This window comes from Barbus barbus (assembly GCF_936440315.1).
Source record: "Barbus barbus genome assembly, chromosome: 14".
In the NCBI taxonomy this organism is placed as follows: Eukaryota; Metazoa; Chordata; class Actinopteri; order Cypriniformes; family Cyprinidae; genus Barbus; species Barbus barbus.
In genome coordinates, this window is record NC_136742.1 from 15,828,258 (window position 1) to 15,850,557 (window position 22,300).

Here is a 22,300-nt window from a genome sequence, read left to right on the forward strand (position 1 = left end):
CTTTCTCATTTTTTCAGTTTAAAACAACAAACGTAGAAAGGTCTCTACCTAAACCGTGGCCAAATGGCATTGTTAAACATGTTGCCTAGTAACCATACGTCCTTACATTCCCCGCAAGGAAAAAAAATGTCGAAGCCAGTGGCTCCTGATAAGATTGATGTGGTTTGGAATTGGTAAAATGTTCTTGGAAATAAATATGATCAGAATATCAACGTGTCTAATTCACGCACTGTAAAGATGTGCTCACTTTACACAGAGTGTGCGTGATCGTGTAATCGAAAGTGAAAGTGAACTGCGAGCGCTCATTCAAATGTGATTTCACTTATTAATAGCGCGAAAATGATATACAATATTAGAATGTTTGCGGGAGCGGGACACACACGTTGCAGGAGTGGGCGGTAATGGCCAGACACTCAGCGGGAGCGGCTCAAGAAAACTCTAGGCTGCACATCAACACACGCTAAGTTTTTTTCGCACTACCCCATCTCCACCCCAATTATTTGTGCCGTTTCGTTCTGTGACAGCACATATAGGACAATTTTGAATGTAATATGACTGTTTATTTGTTGTAATATTGACATATTAATTGACTGTAATATGTCTTTGTGTTGGCGTTCTGACAGGCACATATCGTTGTTTCAATGTTTCTGTCTCCCTGCAGCATGGTTACAATTATTCTTTAATTTAATATTCATCAACTCTACTTTGTAACTGTTACCTTCATGTTACTGTTATTTTTGGCCAGAGATTTGGCTGAATTTTGAATGTGCTTTATTAACAGTTTAAATAAAAAAGCTGAATTGTGAGTTTGTGTAACTGAATTTTTAAAGGTCAATACTGCTTAGAAGTGAAAAGAAAACAAACAAATCCGAAAGGGCTAAAAATAAATACAAAAAAACGGAATTTGAAAAAAAATTAAACCGAATTTGAGAAAAAATAAAACGGATTTCATAGGGCCCTAATTGATCAGTCTCTCTTTCTTTCTCCTTGTCCCTCTCCTTTCTTTCTTTCTTTCTTTCACCCTTTTTCTGCCTTATTCCTTTTTTGGCTCTCCTTTTCCCAATGCTGGGTGCTATAATGCACAGTAGGGCTGGGTATTGTGACCAATTCTGGGATTCGATTCTTATTTTTATGGTTTCATTTCGATTTCGATTCGATATCGATTAGCTATCAACATTTCATTTAAAATGTTAGTTTTGCAGACATGGGATCCATATTTTGATATAAATGCTGGTAACTGAAACTCTCCTACTTAAGTTTATTACTGAAATACACATCTACATTAATAATAGGGTGCACATAGTTGTTTTTTTTAGTGGAGCAATTCGAAAGATGGTGACGCCTTCAGGACGAGAGGTGAATATTCATATCCTCTTACGTGAAGCACGCGCATTAAGAATCGATTCGGGGATTTCCTGAATCGATATCGTTGCGTTAAACTGAAGATCGATTAAAATCGGAGAATCGATATTTTTTACCCAGCCCTAATGCACAGTACAGGAAATGCACTCTCACTGTGGCCTCATGGGATTGAAAGGCCTTCACAGACCGTCTGTCAGTCAGTGTATGCCCTGCTCACTGCCCAAAAGCACTTAAAGTCTGTCTTCTGAAACACCAGCATCTGATCTCTGAACAGAGTGCCTGTTTCATCTTCCCATCTGGTTGCTACATCAGATTTGAATGAGGATGAATGTGCTGATCTGGATTTAAATCTGTGTTAGATACTGTTTAGGCTTGGGTTTGATTTGATGTGTTTTTGATCTGGATCAGAATATGTTGTAGTTACTCCCTGCAACCGGGATGGAGTTTGAAAATATTTGTGATCTGTATCAGAACCTGATTTAGTTGAGCGTAATTCTGATCTGGATCATAATCTTATTTAGTGACTGTAAACCTAGGATGTGGTTTGATCTGGATTAGAATCTGGTTTAGATATAATCTAGGTTAAGGTTTGACTTGATATGTTTTTGATCTGGATCAGAATTTGTTGCAGATACTGTACAACCGGGATGGGGTTTGAGAATATCTGTATCAGAATCTGATTTATTTGAGAATAATCTGATTTAGTGACTGTAAACTAGGATGGGGTTTGATCTGGATTAGAATCTGGTTAAAATATTGTCTTGGTTAGGGTTTGATTTGATAGCCTACGTTTTTCATCTGGATCAGAATCTGGTTTAGTGACTTTAAACCTGGGATGTGTTTCTTATCTGGATTAGAATCTGATTTGCAGGTACATCTCAAAAAAATTGAATATCATGGAAAAAGGTCAATATTTTTTGTCACTCATTTCAGAAAGTGAAATCCATATATTATATAGATTCATTACACATAGTGAAATATTTCAAGCCTTTATTTCTTGAAATTTTGATGATTATGGCTTACAGATAATGAGAACCCAAAATTCAGTGTCTTAGAAAATTAGAATATTACATAAGATCAATAAAAAAAGGATATTTTAAACAGAAATGTCAGGCTTCTGAAAAGTATGTTCATTTCTATGCACTCAATACTTGGTTGGGGCTCCTTTTGCATGAATTACTGCATCAATGCGGCGTGGCATGGAGGCAATCAGCCTGTGGCACTGCTCAGGTGTAATGGAAGCCCAGGTTGCTTTGATAGCGGCCTTCAGGTCATCTGCATTGTTGGGTCTGGTGTCTCTCATCTTCCTCTATGGGGTTCAGGTCAGGTGAGTTTGCTGGCCAATCAAGCACAGTAACACCATGGTCACTGAACCAGCTTTTGGGACCTTTGGCAGTGAGGGCAGGTGCCAAGTCCTGCTGGAAAATGAAATCAGCATCTCCATAAAGCTTGTCAGCAGGAGGAAGCATGAAGTGCTCTAAAATTTCCTGGAAAATGGCTGCGTTGACTGTGGACTTCAGAAAACACAGTGGATCAACAGCAGATGACATGGCAGCTCAAATCATCACTGACTGTGGAAACTTCACACTGGACTTCAAGCAACATGGATGCTATGCCTCTCCACTCTTCCTCCAGACTCTGGGACCTTGATTTCCAAATGAAATGCAACATTTACTTTAATCTGAAAAGAGGACTTTGGACCACTGAGCAACAGTCCAGTTCTTTTTCTCCACAGCACAGGTAAGATGCTTCTGATGTTGTCTCTGGTTCAGAAGTGGCTTGGTAGCCCTTTTCCTGAAGACGTCTGAGCGTGGTGCCTCTTGATGCACTAACTCCAGCTTCAGTCCACTCCTTGTGAAGCTCTCCCAAGTGTTTGAATCGGCTTTGCTTGACAGTATTCTCAAGCTTGTGGTCATCCCTGTTGCTTGTGCACCTTTTCCTACCCAAATTTTTCCTTCCAGTCAACTTTGCATTTAATATGCTTTGATACAGCACTCTGTGAACAGCCACACCTTTCAGTAATGACCCTCTGTGACTTACCCTCTTTGTGGAGGGCGTCAATGTTCGTCTTCTGGATCATTATTGTGATTTCAAAGAACAAGAGATACCCGGAATTTATACTGTAGGGATGGTCATTAATTGAAAATCAAATGTAAATATTCTAATATTTTGAGATACTGATTTTTGACTTTCATGAGCTGTAAGCTCTAATCATCAAAATTAAAATAAAAAAACTTTTGAAATGTTTTACTTTTACATGTAATCTAAAATATATAAAAGTTCTTTTATATACTTTTTGAAATAAGTTACAAGAAAAAATGATCTTTTTCACGATATTCTAATTTTTTGAGATGTACCTGTAGTGATTGTAAACCTGGGATAGGGTTGGAGTCTGGGATAGAGTTTGTGTTCAGAATCTGTATCAGAATATGGTTTAGTTACTGTAAACCTGGGCTGAAGTTTGGGTTTGCTTATCTGGATCAAAATCTGCTTTAGATTCTGTAAATATATGGTTTGAATTGTGTGCTTCTGATCTGGATTAGAATCTGATTTAGTTACTGTAAACTAGGGCTGTGCAATTAATTGAAAAACGTTTTTGATTTCGATTTCGTCCTCCAACGATTATGAAAAATACTTTCCAGCGGTGCGCTTTCATTCCTCCATAAAAGCTAATTTCACGTGCAAATTGGTCTCCCTACCTCCTCAAAAGGTTATTATATACAATTATTTACAGTTGTTAGCAAACAAGTCCAAACAGGGGCAATCCACAATCTAGGTCAGAGAACAGGCAGTAGTCAGTAGTACAAACAAATGGGCAAAATAAACTAACAAACAACAATTGATCTCTCTCACGGGCAAACACACACAAATATTCTCAGGCTTACTAACACATGTAACCGACTAGCAGAGTCGACAAGGCAGAGCAAACAGCGAGCGAGCACAAAGCTAAGGCAGGAAGTGATGAAGTCTCTTATAGGCAGCCAGGAGTCAGCTGACCAGGCAGGGTGTGGTACCAATTGGACTACAGGAACCAATCAGACTTCCTCCTGCACAGAAATACACACACACACACACCTCCCAAACAAAAGACAACACAGAAAAATAGAACAAAAGGGACGTAACACTTGATTTAAGTATATTAGATTTTTGTCTGTGCTGTGCCTGTGCTCAGAGACAGAAGAGAACACGAACATGTAAAGTCATCTTTTAGCTCAAGGTGCGCGCCTAAATGGTCAAATACACGCTAAAATGTGGTGCTTAGTGATTATTCATGTAAACCTTTGTCAGTCATATAATAAATGAACGTAAAGAGTTGAGAATGAAAATACATGTGTAACGGTATATTGGATCCGTGCGGCTCTTAAAGTGACAGTGGGCTATATTCCTGCCTGTTGACTGTGTGTGATTAATATTAATCAAACAACAAAAGACAAATTCAAAATCACTCACTGCTCTTGAGTGAAGGACTTTTGTAGTTTTAAATAAGAAACAAAGAAAGTTTAATTCTTACAGTGAAGAAAACTATGCTGTTTTCTTTTTGCATAAAAAAAACCTTAAAGCACAGATTGTTTCATTTGTAGACCTGTCTTTTTAGTCTCTTTTATTTGTCCTTTGCTTTTTTTTTTTTTATTACTGACAGTTTAATGATTTTCAATAGTTTTGAGGACTTTTTGTTTGTTTGTTAGTGAAGTGAAAGTGAAGTGAAGTGAAGTGACATACTGCCAAGTATGGTGACCCATACTCGGAATTCGTGCTCTGCATTTAACCCATCCATCGTGCACACACACAGCAGTGAACACACACACACCGTGAACACACACCCGGAGCAGTGGGCAGCCATTTATGCTGCGGCGCCCGGGGAGCAGTTGGGGGTTCGGTGCCTTGCTCAAGGGCACCTCAGTCGTGGTATTGAGGGTGGAGAGAGCGCTGGACATTCACTCCCCCCACCTACAATCCCTGCCGGACCGAGACTCGAACCCGCAACCTTTGGATTACGAGTCCGACTCTCTAACCATTAGGCCACGACTTCCCCAAGTAACTTATTTGTTACTAATAGCTACCAAGTACTCTGCTGTGGTATTGAGAATTGTGAAATCTTAAACTCACTCATATAAAGTTTTGGTTATATGGCCCACTCATAATCGTGCTAAATAATCGTGATTACAATATTGACCAAAATAATTGTGATTATGAGTTTTGCCATAATCAAGCAGCACTAATGTAAACCTGGGTTTTTCTTTGACTTGGTATGTTTATGATCTTGCACAGAATCTGGTCTAGTAAGCCTAGAGTTAGATTTGACTGTATATTAAAGTTGGTGACAGTTGCACCCAGTTGACAATAGAGCAGGATCCTACTGTTTACCCTAAACTGTGTTTGAGAGAGAGAGATGGCCATCATGTGATTCTGGACTGACTTATTTTACTGGGTGTGGTGTGTGCAGGAACAGCCAGTTAGCAAACCTAACTTAACACAAAAGTGCCGAGATACACTGCTTTGTTAATGCAGAGGGATAAAAACAGATAGCATTATTTGGAAAGAGTTTTTCTTAAATGTCATGTAACATTCTTGTTGCATTGTCATGTTCTGCCATCATACACCTATTCTCAGATCAGTGCATGAAATAAACAGTGAGCTCACTTTCACAGGAAATGTTTAAAAGTAACATTCCGATCAGTTTTTTCCTGACTATCAGCACCACAGATTGAAATTCTAAGATTGCGTGGAAACAGAAAACTGAGAAATGACCTTTCCAGAATTAAGTATTTGTGGTCTTTTGCTTTCTTATTAATTACATGGCATCGTTTACTCAATCAGCCAGCAATTGGAGCGGCTCAGTTCAGCGTATCCACGAGCGTAACTGCATATAATGTGTTTGTCTGTGCATGTGCGTATATGTTTATGTTTGTGTGTGAGTGTGGGAGTGGAAACTCTGTGCTTCGGTCTCCACAATACGGGCTTTTGTACCCAGTGTTTGTTTACAATGCTGCCTTCTTGCTTTGCATAACTCCAGCAGGGAGGAACAGTCAAGTGATGGAGAGAGAGGGTGAAGGAGACGGATATAGAGAAAGAGAAGTGAGGGGAGGGAGAGAAAGAGAGATTGTGAGTGGTATCAGTGGAATCTGTTTGTGTGCACTCTTATCTCGTCTTGAGCCTCTGGTCAGATGATGTCATGGTCTAATGTCTTTGTGATCAGAGGTGACAGGACTTTGGAGATGGAGAATGGTTATTTTTTTAACGTGGTATCGCCAACCACACGTTACCTTTACACAATTGGATGGCACAGTTCAGTATAGCTGTATCATAATTGGATTGCGATTGAAACTCTGCCGAAAGTGCAAGATGTCTTTTTCCATATCTGTGGGATCAGTTTCAGTCTCTCTTCATGCTGTTTTTTTCACCGTTGTCCCATATGGCATGTCATATAAGTGGCTCTGGGAAATGCTTGTTGCAGAGTTTCTGCTTATAGATGACCTGATTCTTCATGGAGTCATTCTTGAATTTAACTAAATTGTGATTGAGAGATTAAAAAAAAAAAAAAAAAGATGCCTCATATGCAAAAATTAGGTGTGTGTGTACACACACACAAGCGTATATAAAATCATGTGGGTTTTTGTCTTTCTAAACCTTTTTTTTGTTGTTGTTGATGCTTGGGTATAGTAATAGAAAATCGCAATATTTTTAAGTTTTTCATTTTTATGTTTGATTGAATATTTTCTGAACATTTTTAGATTCATAGATTAAAGATTTTTATTGTATTACTATTTTTGTATATATTTCTATAATGATGTTTACAGTTTTCACTTAAATGTGAAAAGTTTTATTTAATGTAATGTTTAATTTTATATTATTTAAAGGGGTCATATGATGCGATTTTCAAGTTTTCCTTTCTCTTTGGAGTGAACAAGCTGTTCGTGCATAGATGAGATCCCTAAAGTTGCAAAGACTAAAGTCTCAAACCCAAAGAGATATTCTTTATAAAAGTTAAGACTCGTCCTCGCCCCCCTAAAACGGCTCATTCAAATACGCCCCCACATGTCTACGTCACGATAAGGAAATATTTGCGTAATGCCGCCCAAATGTTCAAGCAAAGAAAGAGGGCGTGGTTTCAGTAACTGCAGTAGTGTTGATGCAGCCATGTCAGGGAGACGCTGTGTGTTTCTATGCGAAAGCAAAAGCACTTTATTTGGACTTCCGAAAGTAGATGCAATTAGGAATCATTGGTTTAGATTTGTTTACAACACAACAGCACTACCCAAATGTTTGAATTTGTGCAACGCATTTTATGGACCACAGTTTCGTTAACCTAGTAGAGTACAAGGCTGGCTCTGCACGAAGGCTATTTCTAAAAAAAAAAAAAAAAAAAAAAAAAAAAAGTAGTCAATTCTGACTTTGCTATGACAATATGGCGCCTCTGAATCAGCGACTGTATGTATGCTTTGTTATTAGTTCAAGTATTTGCTATTGACTGTTCAAATGTGGAGTTTTCCGCGTAACGCGTCGTGTGTGTGAGGGGAACAGGGTCACATCACAGCGGAGTGCACAGCCCGTCAGAAATAGTCTTAACCGTGGCTTGTGTGCTGCAAATACATACAAGCATCATCACTGTGTCTGTCACGCGACTCTGTTCCGCTTTGGGGCTTGAACTGATAAAACTAACTTGAAAGCTGAAGCTCACGATTATGGTAAGGGGCATTACATTTCCGACGCGTGCTTGTGGTGTTCGGGCCAATCACAATGCACTGGGTCAGTTGGCCAATCAGAGCAGACTGCACTTGTTGGAAAGAGGGGCTTTGTAGAAAATGATGCGTTTGATAGAGGCGGGGCATAGAGGAATTACAATAATGTACAGTATTTGAAAAATTATGTTTTTGAACATTAAAGCATGCCAACTAGGGCTGCAACTAACGATTATTTTGATAATCGATTAATTGGCCGATTATTCTTTTGATTAATCGGATTAGTATTGACAAAACACACTATTCCACATTCTGCCCAATGTCCTTCAAACAAACGTGCCAACTGAATGCTATGAAAACATACAGTGCTTAACAATTTATTAGACCATCTGTCATAATAAAGAGGAAACACAAATATTTTAGGAATCTGTCAAAAAATGATTTGAATCTAAAAATGTTATTGTCACTTATTGGGCAAATAAATTATTATTTTTTGGTTCAAGATGTTGCCTCTCATGGCAGCCATGGTGCTTCGCTATCCAGTTGTTTTGGTGTTTTTGTTAGTTTTTCCTGTTTTTTTGTTTGTCAAACACGGATCAGTTTTGCCAGGGAGGAACTGCTGAACATTCGGCAGAACACGCCACAAAATCTGGACATAATGGTCGGTGCAGCGGCAGTGCTGATCAAGTGCAGGACGCGCAGACGGGGGAAGCGAGCTGGTGCGCTCGTGAAGATCAGACAGCGAGGATTTCGAATGCCGTTGTCTAGCATCCATCTGGAGAACCTCCGCTCTCTACCCAACAAAAATGGACGAACTCCTTCTGCTCTCCCGGACAAATAAGTACTTTTCAAACTCTACTGCTCCTGTGTTTCACGGAAACCTGGCTTAACGACACCATTCCAGACAGCTCGTTACATCTGCCTAACTTCCAGCTGATTAGAGCAGATCGCGACACAGAATCAACGGGGAAATCGCACGGTGGCGGGACGTGCTTTTACATCAATGAAAGGTGGTGTACAGACGTAACGGTGTTAAAGATGTGCTGTTCAGATCTAGAAACACTTTTCATTAACTCTAGGCCTTTCTATTCGCCGTGGGAGATTTGCTTGTTCATTCTCGTATCTACATTCCACCGCAAGCGCACGTGAGCTCAGCTCTACAGAAACTCGCTGATCTGATCACAGACACAGAACAACAACACCCAGACTCTGTTTTAATCATTCTTGGGGACTTTAACCAAGCAAATCTCTCACGTGAACTGCCGAAATACAGACAGCATGTTACATGTCCCACTAGAGAAAATAATATATTGGATCACTGTTACACAGCAATAAAGAATGCATATCACTCTGTTCCACGGGCAGCTTTGGGGCTCTCTGATCACTGCCTGGTTAATCTTATACCAACCTACAGGCAAAAACATAAATCTGCTAAACCTGTAGTAAGGAATATAAAGAGATGGACCAACGAGACAGAGCGGGTTTTACAAGCCTGTCTGGACCTTACTGATTGGAGTGTTTTTGAAGCTGCTGCCACCAATCTGGATGAGCTCACAGAGACTGTAATTTCATATATCAGTTACTGCGAGGATATATGCATTCCCACCAGGACTTTTGTAACATTCAACAATGATAAGCCATGGTTTACAGCAAAACTCAGAAACCTTCGTCAGGCCAAAGAGGATGCATACAGAAATGGGGACAGAGTCTTGTACAATCAGGCCAGGAACACACTGAAATAAGGAGATTAGAGGGGCTAAAGTTCGGCCAACACCATCATCCCTACAAAGCCAGACCAAACTAACCCAGCTCTCTGTCCCTATCAGTCGACAGTCGTGGCCTAATGGATAGAGAGTTTGACTTGTAACCTGAAGGTTGTGGGTTCGAATCTCAGGTCCGGCAGGGATTGTAGGTGGGGAGAGTGAATAACAGCATTCTCTTCCAATTTTCATTCTCTTCTCATTCTCACTCAATACCACGACTGAGGTGAGACCCTTGAGCAAGGCGCCGAACCCCCAACTGCTCCTCGGATGTATGTTCACTACTGTGTGTACACTTGGATGGGTTAAATGCAGAGCACAAATTCCGAGTATGGGTCACCATACTTGGCCACACACCACTTCCCTTTCCTTTTTTCCTTTCCCTATAAGTCAGTGGACCACCAGCTTTCTGACAGATAGGCAGCAACTAGTGAGACTGGGGAAATTCATGTCAAACAGCCGCTCCACCAACACTGGTGCCCCTCAGGGCTATGTTCTCTCCAAAGAACAAAGCTACAAATAAAAAGTCATTACTAACATTAGTTTTCAGGCACAGAAATAAGAGCCCTGCTGTTTTCCTAAAGTGAATGGATATTTCATTTATCGTTTTTATTTATATCCAGCAATATAACAATAAACAGCAGTATTTACTTGTTTATTTTGCACCAAAACATTTGAGTAATAGTATGAAAAATAAGCATGAGACGTTTGACATGAAACATGGAGACCTTTTTAGGTGATGCAAAACAATTGTTTTGAATGGATTGTTTGAAACCGTTTGAACTGAACTCTTATTTTTTTCTACTCAAGTTAAAATCAGAGAGACAATTAAATCTTCTGTCTTAAAACAGACACAAGAGATATAACCAGTTAGAAGACGTTTCAATCCACAAATCATCCACATTTACCATAGATTTACTGTAGTAACACTAACGGTAACAATGGTACAGTGGCAGAAAAGTAGGATATTCATTTTGAGTATTATTAATACACTAAATATGTTAATGGAATATAATTACATTATTTTGTTAATTCTATCATTTGATGTGGATTTGTAATTGACTGAATGTCTTTTAGGCTACTGTTTTTCAATGCAAACACCATAGAAACTTTATAGTTAGACTTCTTTTTTACGTAATGAGGTGCTGTACTTTTGGTTATGTAGAAAAGATGAGGCTGTTACAGTTTTCACAATGGTACTGTCAAATGTACATCTGCATCCCAACTCAAGCTCCTGCTACTCTGAACTCAAGCTCCTGATGTGCATTTCTAAGAGACAAAACTTGTCATTTTAGATGTTCAGTGCTACCAAATCAGGTGCTGGTGCCACTGCTCTCGAATGTTAGTCTGGAGCCCTGATAATATAAATTGTACTGCAAAATATAACTGTAATTTGAAATTTCGTCTGTTTAATTGTAAATGAAATATAGCTTTAGTAAACCATTTTTTCTTTTAGTTTTAGTATAACATTATTGTACCCTGCATAATTTTACCTTTTTTTGTTTAAAGAAGAAACCAAACCAATATATAGTTGACATTTGAGGCTCAATGCTATAGAAAAGCAATACAAGTTCAGGAAGAGTGTTTTCAGCCTTTTTTTTTAAATATATACAGTGCCCTCCATAAGTATTGGAACAGTAAAGACAAAATTGCTCTGTTGGCTGTGGAGTCAAGACATTTGCAAATATGATTAAAAGTAAAAAATCAGGATGGGGGCCAACACTTTTTCACACCACTGTATATCATTGTAAAAAGTATGATTAGCTTAAGCTATTTGTTTTACATGTTATGTCAGATGAGGGTGTGAGTCAGCTCCGTCTGTCTGATCTCACAACACTGCGCTCTCATTCTTCAATTAATAGACCCGGACTGCCGCACCCTCTTCTGCAAGCAGGGTATCTGTTACCTCATAGGTCAAACATCACTCACTCCAGCTGTGTGTGTAGATGTCAGTGCGTCAGTGTAAATTGCAGGGGTACGACTTTTCCAAACAGCCACCCGCCTGCGTAACCTATACGTTTTGAACCTAGGGGAAAATTTCAGTATTTTTAGACAAACGGTTTCCACTTTGGAATGGAACAAACGTAGATATGTAGTCTGGATATAAAACTTACAGCAGCTGCCCAGTCATTTTGTGAATGAAAGAATCTCCTAAAGCAATGTTCCCAAATGGGGGTTTGTGAGTTGATAAAAAGCTAATAATTGATTAAAACAAATGTGACATTAATATATACAAATGAGACTATGCAATTAATCATTTTTTATTTTATTTTTTATTATTAATTAACGATTATCAAATTCAATTATGCTTCTCACAAACTCCATCTCGGCAAGTTCTGTGACTTTAACATGCAGTTTGGAATGCTATGTGCACTAGATGCACTTTATTTTTTATTAACATTTGCATAATTTGCAACTTTTTGCTGGACAGTAGTTTACAGCATTTAACCTATTCTTCACCTAAATAAAAGCTTGAGGATTTGACATGTTACAAGTGCTAGTTGGTTGTAAATAGTGAACCCAATTGTGAACTTCCGTAACTGTTTTCGTTAACAATAGTCTTTATCCTTTGTGTCTCAGCAGCAGCACTATAGATTTTATACTTTAAGTTTTTAATACTCTAATCAACAGGGGCATGGACAAATATGGATGGTTTATGCAATATATGTTTACTGTTAGTGAAACCATAGTTAACAGTGCATGAAGGCAAGACAAAAGGTCATAGATGTTTATCAAAGAACTTGTCTATGTCTGTTAGGCACACGAAAAAAAGAACTTAGAAATACCAGGTTCTCATTACTTCTCTTTCTTTGCACTGAGCAATTTACTTACACAAACCTATATACATTATTTACAGGACAGGGCAGCACACTTCTTCTGAACATGCAAAATGTACATTTATTATTTATTATTACATTTGTTTGCCTCTGTGTCCATACTGTATTTTGATGCAGCTAAATTTTCAATAAAACTGTTTTCATTGATAAATTTGACTGTTTCTGTTGTCAGACAACCGAATTATTATGAAATAGTGACTGAAACACGACCCATTAAGACTACATAACCAGCTCTCCCTTCCAAGATGTTAATCTGCACAAAAATCCTGATTTATAATCAAGCCGTCGTCTGATAAAATCAAATAGGCTACACACAAAATAATAGCTGTGCTGTGATTTCGACTATACTTGCATGTAAAATTAGAGAAGCAACACATAATATCTGTTTTAACTGAAAGTGCTGCTCATCTCCGCCGCTCGCTGAACAATGCAGACGCACAGAGAGAGAGAGAGAGAGAGAGAGAGAGAGAGGTGTGCACAGCGGGAAAGAGAGACCTCGTGCTCGTATGGCAGTACCAGCGAGTCTCAGAAACTGAATGAGGTTTAAGCAAACTCTAAAGATTTGCCGCTAGGCGCTTTTTGAGGAAAAAAAAAAAATAGTTGCTAAAGGGGTCTGAAAAGTTGCCAAGTTGGCAACACTGTTAGCATCTCCATCCATTTGTCCAACTACGGGTTAGGCCACGGGTCAAACAGAAAATGTGCGCTGCCTTAATCACGCGTTAATAAAATTAGTGCCGTTAAAATTTATTTGCGTTAACGCGTTAATTTTGACAGCCATAATATATATATATATATATATATATATATATATATATATATATATATATGTATATATGTATATATATGTATGTATGTGTGTGTGTGTGTGTGTGTGTGTGTGTGTAATTTTTAAATAGAAATAAAATAAATAACTTATTACATTTTTTTTTTGTGAATATGGAATATGTCTTTATTTTATTGAAATATTAACTCCAAATAATTTTTTTTTTTACATCTATGGGGTTCGAGTGGCAAAAAAGTTTGGGAGACACAATTCTAATAAAAATATTATAAAAAAAAAAAAAAGAAGAAAAAAATTCTCTCATCGTAAACAACTTTTTTAAAGAAAAAAAAATAAATAAGTTTGGGAGGTCTCCTGTCCTAAAAGTGCAGGCTGGCTTTCATGTTACCTCAACATTGTCTAATTATCTAAAATAAAAAGTGAGCTGTGTAGATTGTCAAATATTTTAATGGATTTTGGGGTTTGGTGGACTGTTTCCTTCAGTATACTTCCGTATATGTTTTTCATCTGTACTGTTTTAGTCAATGATACTTACATCACCACTGTCTCACACACCTCCCCTAGATTCCATTCTCTCTCTCCCTCTTTGTCCCTCCCTCTCTGACTTTACTGCAGTTGCTGGTGACACATCAGTGTTGGTACAGGAAGTGTGCGTTTTCACAAGCTTCTAAAGAAAAGGAGGGAGAAAGAGAGGAGAGAGTGAGAAAGAGCAAGGCGGTAGTCGTAATGACATGTATTTGAAGCGCTGGAGTGAAGCCAGAGCGGGCTAGCAGCGTGCTGATGACATCAGCCTCCCCTCCTTCTATTCTGCCATTGAAACAAATGCTCTCTTCACAGAGTGAGAGCAAGAGAGAGGGAGGGAGACAGGAGAGAGAGAGCCAGCGTTGTTAAACCATATGGAGTGAATGAGAGCGGCCATTTATCCACTGAGCTCTAGGACCCATCGTGGACGGGAAGAGTTACGTGAGCGAGGGAGCATTGCTACTCTCTGCTGGGAGTCCATCCACACCATTCCCTCGTTCACTCAGACGCTCACACATTCCCAGAACAAAGTTTCCCCGTGTGGCATTCCGGGCTGGATGGACGGATGATACTCCCGCAAGCAGTCTGAGGAAACAACATAGTCTTTTTTTTGTTGATTCTCTTGTCGCAATTCGTCTTGCTTGAGGTGCTTCCACTCTGTTGGATCCTTATGGGCCTCTCAGAGCCCCGCAGCTGATCTGTGTGTGTGTGTGTGTGTGGACGAGCACACGTGTGTGTCAGTGTGCGTTCAGCAGCATGCGCTTCTTCACAAGCCCAGGCAGAGGCTGAAACTTTGCCTGCCTGCACGCGAGACGGGATGCGCGGGTGAGTGCGACGGACATTTGGAGCGCAGAGCCAGCGGGACTGGCTGAAGAAACCAGTGCCTTCTTTTTACCCACAGTCCTCTGGTGGCGTCATGCTGAGTCTGCAGGATTCTGTGTTCTTTGAGATCAGCATCAAGTCTCTGCTCAAGTCCTGGAGTGGGAACTGTGAGTACCACACACTGATGAATATACCATGTGCTTTATTAAGATGAAATGTCCAGCTTTTTGCGTATATAGTCTGCGTATATAGCATGATCGTTCCTAAAAGGTGCTGGCTGCGACAGGCCCGCATACACACCCTCTCCTCTGCATAGACGCAGATTAGTGTGACTCGATGTTGATCAATGTTGCTTCAGTTATGGGTTGCGTAGTGTGAGCAGAGCACACACTTGACCTAAAGGACGGGTCAACAAACATTTCACAGTATCAATGACATGTTTTGATCTTTTTCAGCTCATAACTTCAGCTGTACCACTTGACATGTTCAAAACACCATTCACACTCTCTCTTGAGTCTTGAGTCTATATAGGCACTTCTGAACAGTACAGGGGTGTGTGTGTGTGTGTGCGTGCGACTGCTGACTCTGTGTTCTGCAGTGTGGCTCTGTCATCGTCTTCTGCTCCTCGCCAGGTTCTCCACCTTGTTCTGTCCTCCCTTCATCTGATGTCCTCTTTGAAGGTCTTGGGTTTCACGTGATGAAGGTCTGACAGCAAAGGAAGTGGCGTGTAGTATAATGGTGGAAGAGCCAGTGAAGAGTCCGATCAATGAAAGGAAACATTAGCAATCCCAATGGAGAAAAAGAGGAATAGGATTGTAATCATACATGCATACATAGTGATGTAGACACACACACACACACACACACACACATCTATATGCACCCACTAGCACATAATGTATTTCTTAGGAATATACTTTGTTTTTGTACCTTTTATTTATTTGTTTTTGTTTTTTTAGGACTGTGCTGGAGTCGTCGTCTTGAGATTGTGAATGTGTGTGTTCAGAATTAAATGTAATGACTCATACATTCACATTAGTTATAGACAGTTTGAACTATTTTATTTGATTTTATTATTATTATTTTATGAGGGAAGTCGTGGCCTAATGGATAGAGAGTCGGACTCGTAATCCAAAGGTTTCGAGTTCGAGTCTCCGGCCGGCAGGGATTGTAGGTGGGGGGAGTGAATGTCCAGCGCTCTCTCCACCTTCAATACCACGACTGAGGTGCCCTTGAGCAAGGCACCAAACCCCCAACTGCTCCCCGGGTGCTGCAGCATAAATGGCTGCCCACTGCTCCGGGTGTGTGTTCACGGTGTGTGTGTGTTCACTGCTGTGTGTGTGCACGTTGGATGGGTTAAATGCAGAGCACAAATTCTGAGACTTCTAGTTTTGTTGCTTTGCATGTAAACTTGGGTTTAACTCAACACTGTTGACTTGGGTTAAGTACATCAACAACTATTAATGTCCAGCACAGTTGGAGAAATGTCACTTGGAGTTGGCATGCAACAGTAAGTCTGGTCTCTCTCGCTTTCGTTCCCTCCAGTTTGGCCTCTGTTCAAACAATGAGGAGCGAGACCTAGTTTCAAGAGCTGGTGACATCCAACTGAACCAGTGGACTCTTCCACTCTTCCCGTTGCCCGTCTCTGCTTAGAAGTCAGGCCAAAGACATAACTTTATGGCTCCAAATAAGAGCTACATAAATGAGAAAGCTGCACATGAATTCTGTTGAAATTGTGGTCTGCAGAGAGACTCGATTAGAGGGGTCGGTGGAATCTGGGCATGTTGAGACACTGCAGAAATAATGTTGACACTTTATTAGAACCATAGCAGATTAATCTCTCCCTCTTTCAAACACACAAACATAACCCCTTTAAACTCCATCATGCATGAAACAGGTGTAAGCCCACCACAGAGAATTCAGAGAAGGTTTTGGTTGAAATGGTTGCATTTTTTGCAAAAGGAAAGTGTCAGAACACATTCTAATGTTGTATTTTCAGCATTTCCACAAGGGGCCTAGTACTGTACTGGAAGTTTAATTTCCAGTGGAGAGTAGTTTGGGCGGTTATGAATAATTACATCCAGAATAATTATTTTATAATTATTACATAATTCCTAAAAAATAATAAGTCCTAAAAACGTACTATGTTGTTCTTTCATACATATTGTTTTGGTGTGGATATATTAATGCATTCTTTGTTAATTTTACTATGGTTAATAAGTGGACTGTAATGACTGTTTTCACAATCACCAACGAAAGCGACAATTGTATTAAAATGTCAGTGATCTTAAAAAGGTGTCTTGGCAGTTTTGCTGACTGCTTAAGCATGGTGGGTAGAGTTTATTTACCTGTTTTTAGCTAAATACCTGAATCACAACACATCTGGTTTAATAGCATTTGAAGGCAGATATTTAAAGGCATCTCTTGTGCCCTGTTGAGTGTTCAGGTTTAATTATGGCCACAATAGCGCAAGAATGCATGTTAAATATGTACAGTGCAATGCATCAGATGAACTTTTATTTTCCTGTATTTGCATACTTGTTTCTTGTATTTTAGATTGATTTGGTTTGGTGGAGTGCAGAAAACTGTATAGTCACTTAGAGAATTTTATTTTCATAATTTGGAGCAAAAAATGATGCAGAACAGTCTTTTCTGTATGTGCCATGCAGGTTGTTCTGGCCTCACTTGATGAACTTTTACAAGACGATCAACTTTTCATTCCTGAGCCTGGTCTTTGGTACCTAAACTGCATCAAGCACATCATCACACACTGCTGTGATTTAGAGCAGTGATCACCTCTGTCTGTGTCTGGCTTCAGCTAATGTATAATGTAGATGATGATGTCATTGAGGTTATTTGATCTCTGTGTGTGATCGGCCTGCTCTCTGTTGGACAGACCGCATCCACATGACTCTATCCTGGAAATCATAGCGCTTGTGTGTGTGTGTGTTAGAGATGCGCGGATGGGCTATTTCATCCGCAACCGCATCACAAAACTCATCATCCGTCCGCCATCCATCCGCACCAACGTTTTTGACCAATTTTTAAAACCGCACCCGCACGCCATCTGCTGATTGGGCTCTTTATTTGAATGGCTTATTCTTATTTTTAATTTTTATTATTAAATGAATGTTTCTTTATTGATTATTAGAGAATAGAGAATGACTTTAATGTAGACATGTAGTTAATCCAAACGTGCAAGCCAAATCCAGCATTAATTGACGACGCTTTGAAGTGACGCTAAAGGATACGAAGATGTGTCTTTTCACTTGATTCGATTCCTCGGTCCTAGCGTCTTTTCCTTGTATCCTTCCCTCGCATCCTGGAGGGGTGGAGCTAAGACACGAATAAAGGAAGCAAGGAAAGGAAACGAGGATGCACAAATAAGAAATGAGAAGCACCCTATAAAGCTCTCAGAATATCAGCAGTGAACTCTGTCTCCGATCAGCGCACAGGGACAAAAATAAATAAATAGCCTAAATTAAACGCACTGTACTGTACATTTTTTTTTTTATTGTAGCCTAATAGAAAACGCATTTTGGCACATCATTTCAACATGCTGCTATTTAGCCTACTACTAAATGCCCATTTCACTTTATTTTTTAGCAAATAGATAGAAAGTTTGAATAAAATAAGTCATTTACATTATAGCCTAATAATGTTCACATTTGTACTTGTCCATAGCAACCCCAAAAACTTACCTGCTTGCCTTGCACATCTAATTAATGGGCACAGTTTTTCGACTATTTTTTTATTTATTTATTTTTAATTTTTTGCTGTGGATGTTACTGAGCTTGTAGAAATCGGAAACAACACCAATTCTGCGACACAGATGAACCTTTATTGATATCTCTATCAGACAATGCCTATTTTATATGCCAAAAGAAACAACAGGCAGTAAAAAAATATTAAAATAAATATCTTAATGTAGGCATAGGCTATAGTTGCATGTTTTGACAAACAGTTGAAAAAAAATAAAAAACGTCATATCGTAGCTAAGCCTTATAGGCTCAGTCACCCCCACAAACTTAAATTAGAAAAATAAATATGCCATCCCTCTTTGAGCGAACATAAAGTCTGACCAGGCTAAATTGCCTGTATGAAAAGTCTATGCCCCAATAACCCATGGACTTAGGATCATCCCCTCAAACTTGAAGCATAATGAAATACTACGCCATCACAGTTGCGACAAAGAAATTCTGGCAAAATATAAGAAGGTAAAATGACGTCAATAATATTTGCATGTGCAGGGTAATATTTGTGAATGTGTACGTGACATTGCAAGCGTAAAATAAATTTGCATGCTAAAAAAGCAAGCGCGGAAAAAAAATGTAGGTCAGAAGAATACAGATCATATTTATTTCAAATTAATATGAAGTTGCAGTTTTTCAACACATGTTTTACACTTACAAAACATAGTACAATGATGCAAGTCCTGTTTTCTTGAGCTTATAACTTGATTTACACCTTTACAAAACTTATTTGCGCATGCAAATTTATTTTACGCTTGCAATGTCACGTACACATTCACAAATATTACCCTGCACATGCAAATATTATTGACGTCATTTTACCTTCATAAAAATAGCCTTAAGCCTCGGAACGTAAAAGCGAGGCCAAATAACTAACACACAACATGTCTAGAATAGAATAGGCTAAACCAATATGAACGTAAAATTATCAGCTGACTGAACTCAAAAGTTTATAACATAGGCTATTTGGTTTAATATGCCTGACCTTAGGTCTAGTTTGAATTTTTCTTGGCACTATGCAGGAATAAAATAGCATCTATAGTGTCAGGATTCAGACGAGAGCGCCTTTTTTGAGTTTGTCACGTACCTCCTTCGCCGGCGTTGCCATCTCTGATAATAACAAGCAGTCGATCTGCATATACTCGACTAGCCATATTACTGATGAAAATTTGACTATTTCAAAGTGTGCTCGATTTTTTTGGATGTAGGTATAGTCAGATAATATTTAACAGTGTATACATATATTTTTTTAATTTGATTGGTACAACCGCCCGCCACCCGCCCGAATTTAATTAAAATATTATTTTTCATCACGTCATCCGCCCGAACCGCCAACCGCGCATCTCTAGTGTGTGTGTGTGTGACTCTGTTTGCGTCTCACTTACCCAATTAAAGCCCTATTTGGATGGGACTAGTTTCCCTGTAGAGTTTAGGTAAATTTGAGTTCTGCAGACATACGACTCCCAGAGACATACTAATTTAGTTTTGAATTGTCTGTTTTTCTTTTTAAATAATTTGGAGTAAGTTACCTGCTATTTTTTAGCTAACAAAATCACAAGATCCTATGTTTAAAAGGGAAATTATTTGTGAAAGTATTTTAACTGTGGAAAAAAAGCAATAATGAGTAATGTAAACTGACATTTTCAAAATTGGATTTGATCAAAAATATTTAGTCGGCTAGATATTGATCTTGATCAAATTGCTCTTAAAAGGCCTTTATTTTTGCAAAGAATCAATTGAACCAAAAATCAATCTTAATGCATTAAATGAATTGGTCAGAAATTAATCAATTATTTTTAAAAAATCCCAGTCTAGTAATCACAAATGACTTTAAATGCCATCTAAATTCATTGATCTGAGTTTATTTTGTTTTATTTTTTGAAGAATCTGTTTAACCAAAAATCGATCTTAATGATTCATTGATTAAATTGGACTAAAGTAATAAACTGATTATAAAAAATCTGAATCTAGTAATCACAAATGACTCTAAAATGCATTTAATAAATAAATTGATAGCTCATATGAGACGGTTGTTTTTAGTGAATCAGTTGAACTGATTCATATTTGCATCCTAAGTATTTATAATTGAATTGATTTGAAATGCTAAAAAGGTTTTAAATCACAAATGATTAGATATGTCATAAAGTGTGACTCAAAAGTCTTTTGGACACTAATCTTGTCCGAATGGCGTTTCTGACAGTATTTGCAGAAAGTGGGAGTCCAGCACAAAGTGCTCAGCTGTGAGTTCACATGCATTCAGGGAATTATGTCTTGTGTAGTTCAGAGTAGCAGAATGTCCAAGCGAACAACAAACATACTCTGCATTAATGGCCCCTGTGTGTGACTCCATTCCATGTGACTGTCTGCCTCACTCTGAGGCACAAATGTGTGCTATGGGGTCAGCAATGCAGCCCAGTGTGTCACAAATTATCCAGCACATTCACCAGAGGAATGAAGAGAAAGATAAACCGAGAGAGAGACTTGCATTTTTCATCCTCGCTTCTTTTGCTTATCCTTTCTGTATCACTGAGTGGAAAAGTACAATGTTAGAATGCCCGTCAGCAGGCCCGTTGGCCAATCAGACATGAGCCTGGGGACCCTGTTACACTACCGGCCAATGAAAGCTGGCAGTGTGACATCATAGGGATGGGGAGGTGTTGCTAAACAGGAAACAAAGAGTGAGTGTTTGTACATAGACAAACAAACACGCAAACAGCTCTGGGGACAGAGCCTTGCGTGTGTCCCTCTCTCTTGTCCTCTGAGTGCATGAATGTTTTTGTTTTATTATTGTGGGAGATGTGGGAGTTGCTAGGTGTTTTCTCCTCTGAAAAACTCATTAAATTTCACTGATATTTTTTTTTATTTTTTTCCTATTATTGTTTGAACTTCTCTCACCTCATCGTGGTTTCTCCAGCAACCTGTGGGAGACAAGGGCAGGGATTTCCTGAGCAGCGTTCAAGTTCAACTTTATTTGTATAGCGCTTTTACGATACAAATCGTTGCAAAGCAGCTCTACAGGAAATTAAGTTTCCACAATATATTTATATATTGCAGAACCTTAATATATTTAACTTATGGCAAAATTTGGTAATTCTGTATATTGTCTGAGCTTTGGCAACCTCCTGAGGTCCTCTGAGGGGTTGGCATCATCTTTTCTCAGGTGTTCGGAGTTGACATGTGACACACACACCCACACACACACACAGCTTTTCCAGTCTTTCTGCATTCATGTCTAGATTGAAAAATGTGAGTTGTACCTTAATCCACACATGCAGTCTTTATCTGTGCTCAAGAAAAACAGGGTATCAGTGCATCAGACTACTTAGGACTGAGCATTAAATCAAATTACTTTTTTTATTTGTTTTATTTAGTTAAATGTTTATGTGTTGTACATTTTATTTTAGTTTATATTTAATTTTATTTATTTTTTTCTTTTTAAGTTTAATAAATGCACAATGTTTCCAAAGCTGATGAGTAATTGCGATAAATAACCATGTTCTCGATATTGATCAGAATAATAGTGATGAAGATTTTTTACATTTCTCTATGGGTTAGGTTTAGGGGTGGGGGATAGAATATAAAATTTTTCAGTAAAATATCATGGCTATGGACTGTCCTCATAAAACACAAAATTCCAACATTTGTGTTGGTTTTTGGCCTTGTTAAAATACTGAAGCCATCAGTCATATTAAGGAAATATGTTCGCAAAATAAGTAGCCTTTTTTTGACTGCATGTTGACTTTTCAATATGCTGAGACGACTATAATTAAGCCATTCATAGATG

At 38.7% G+C, this 22,300-nt stretch overlaps 1 protein-coding gene across 13 annotated transcripts in view; it reads left to right on the forward strand.

Moving 5' to 3' along the window:
* The window catches only part of LOC306880188 (protein furry homolog-like), a 123,136-nt gene that overhangs the window by 44,254 nt on the left and 56,582 nt on the right, over nucleotides 1-22,300 (forward strand). The window lies entirely within an intron of this gene.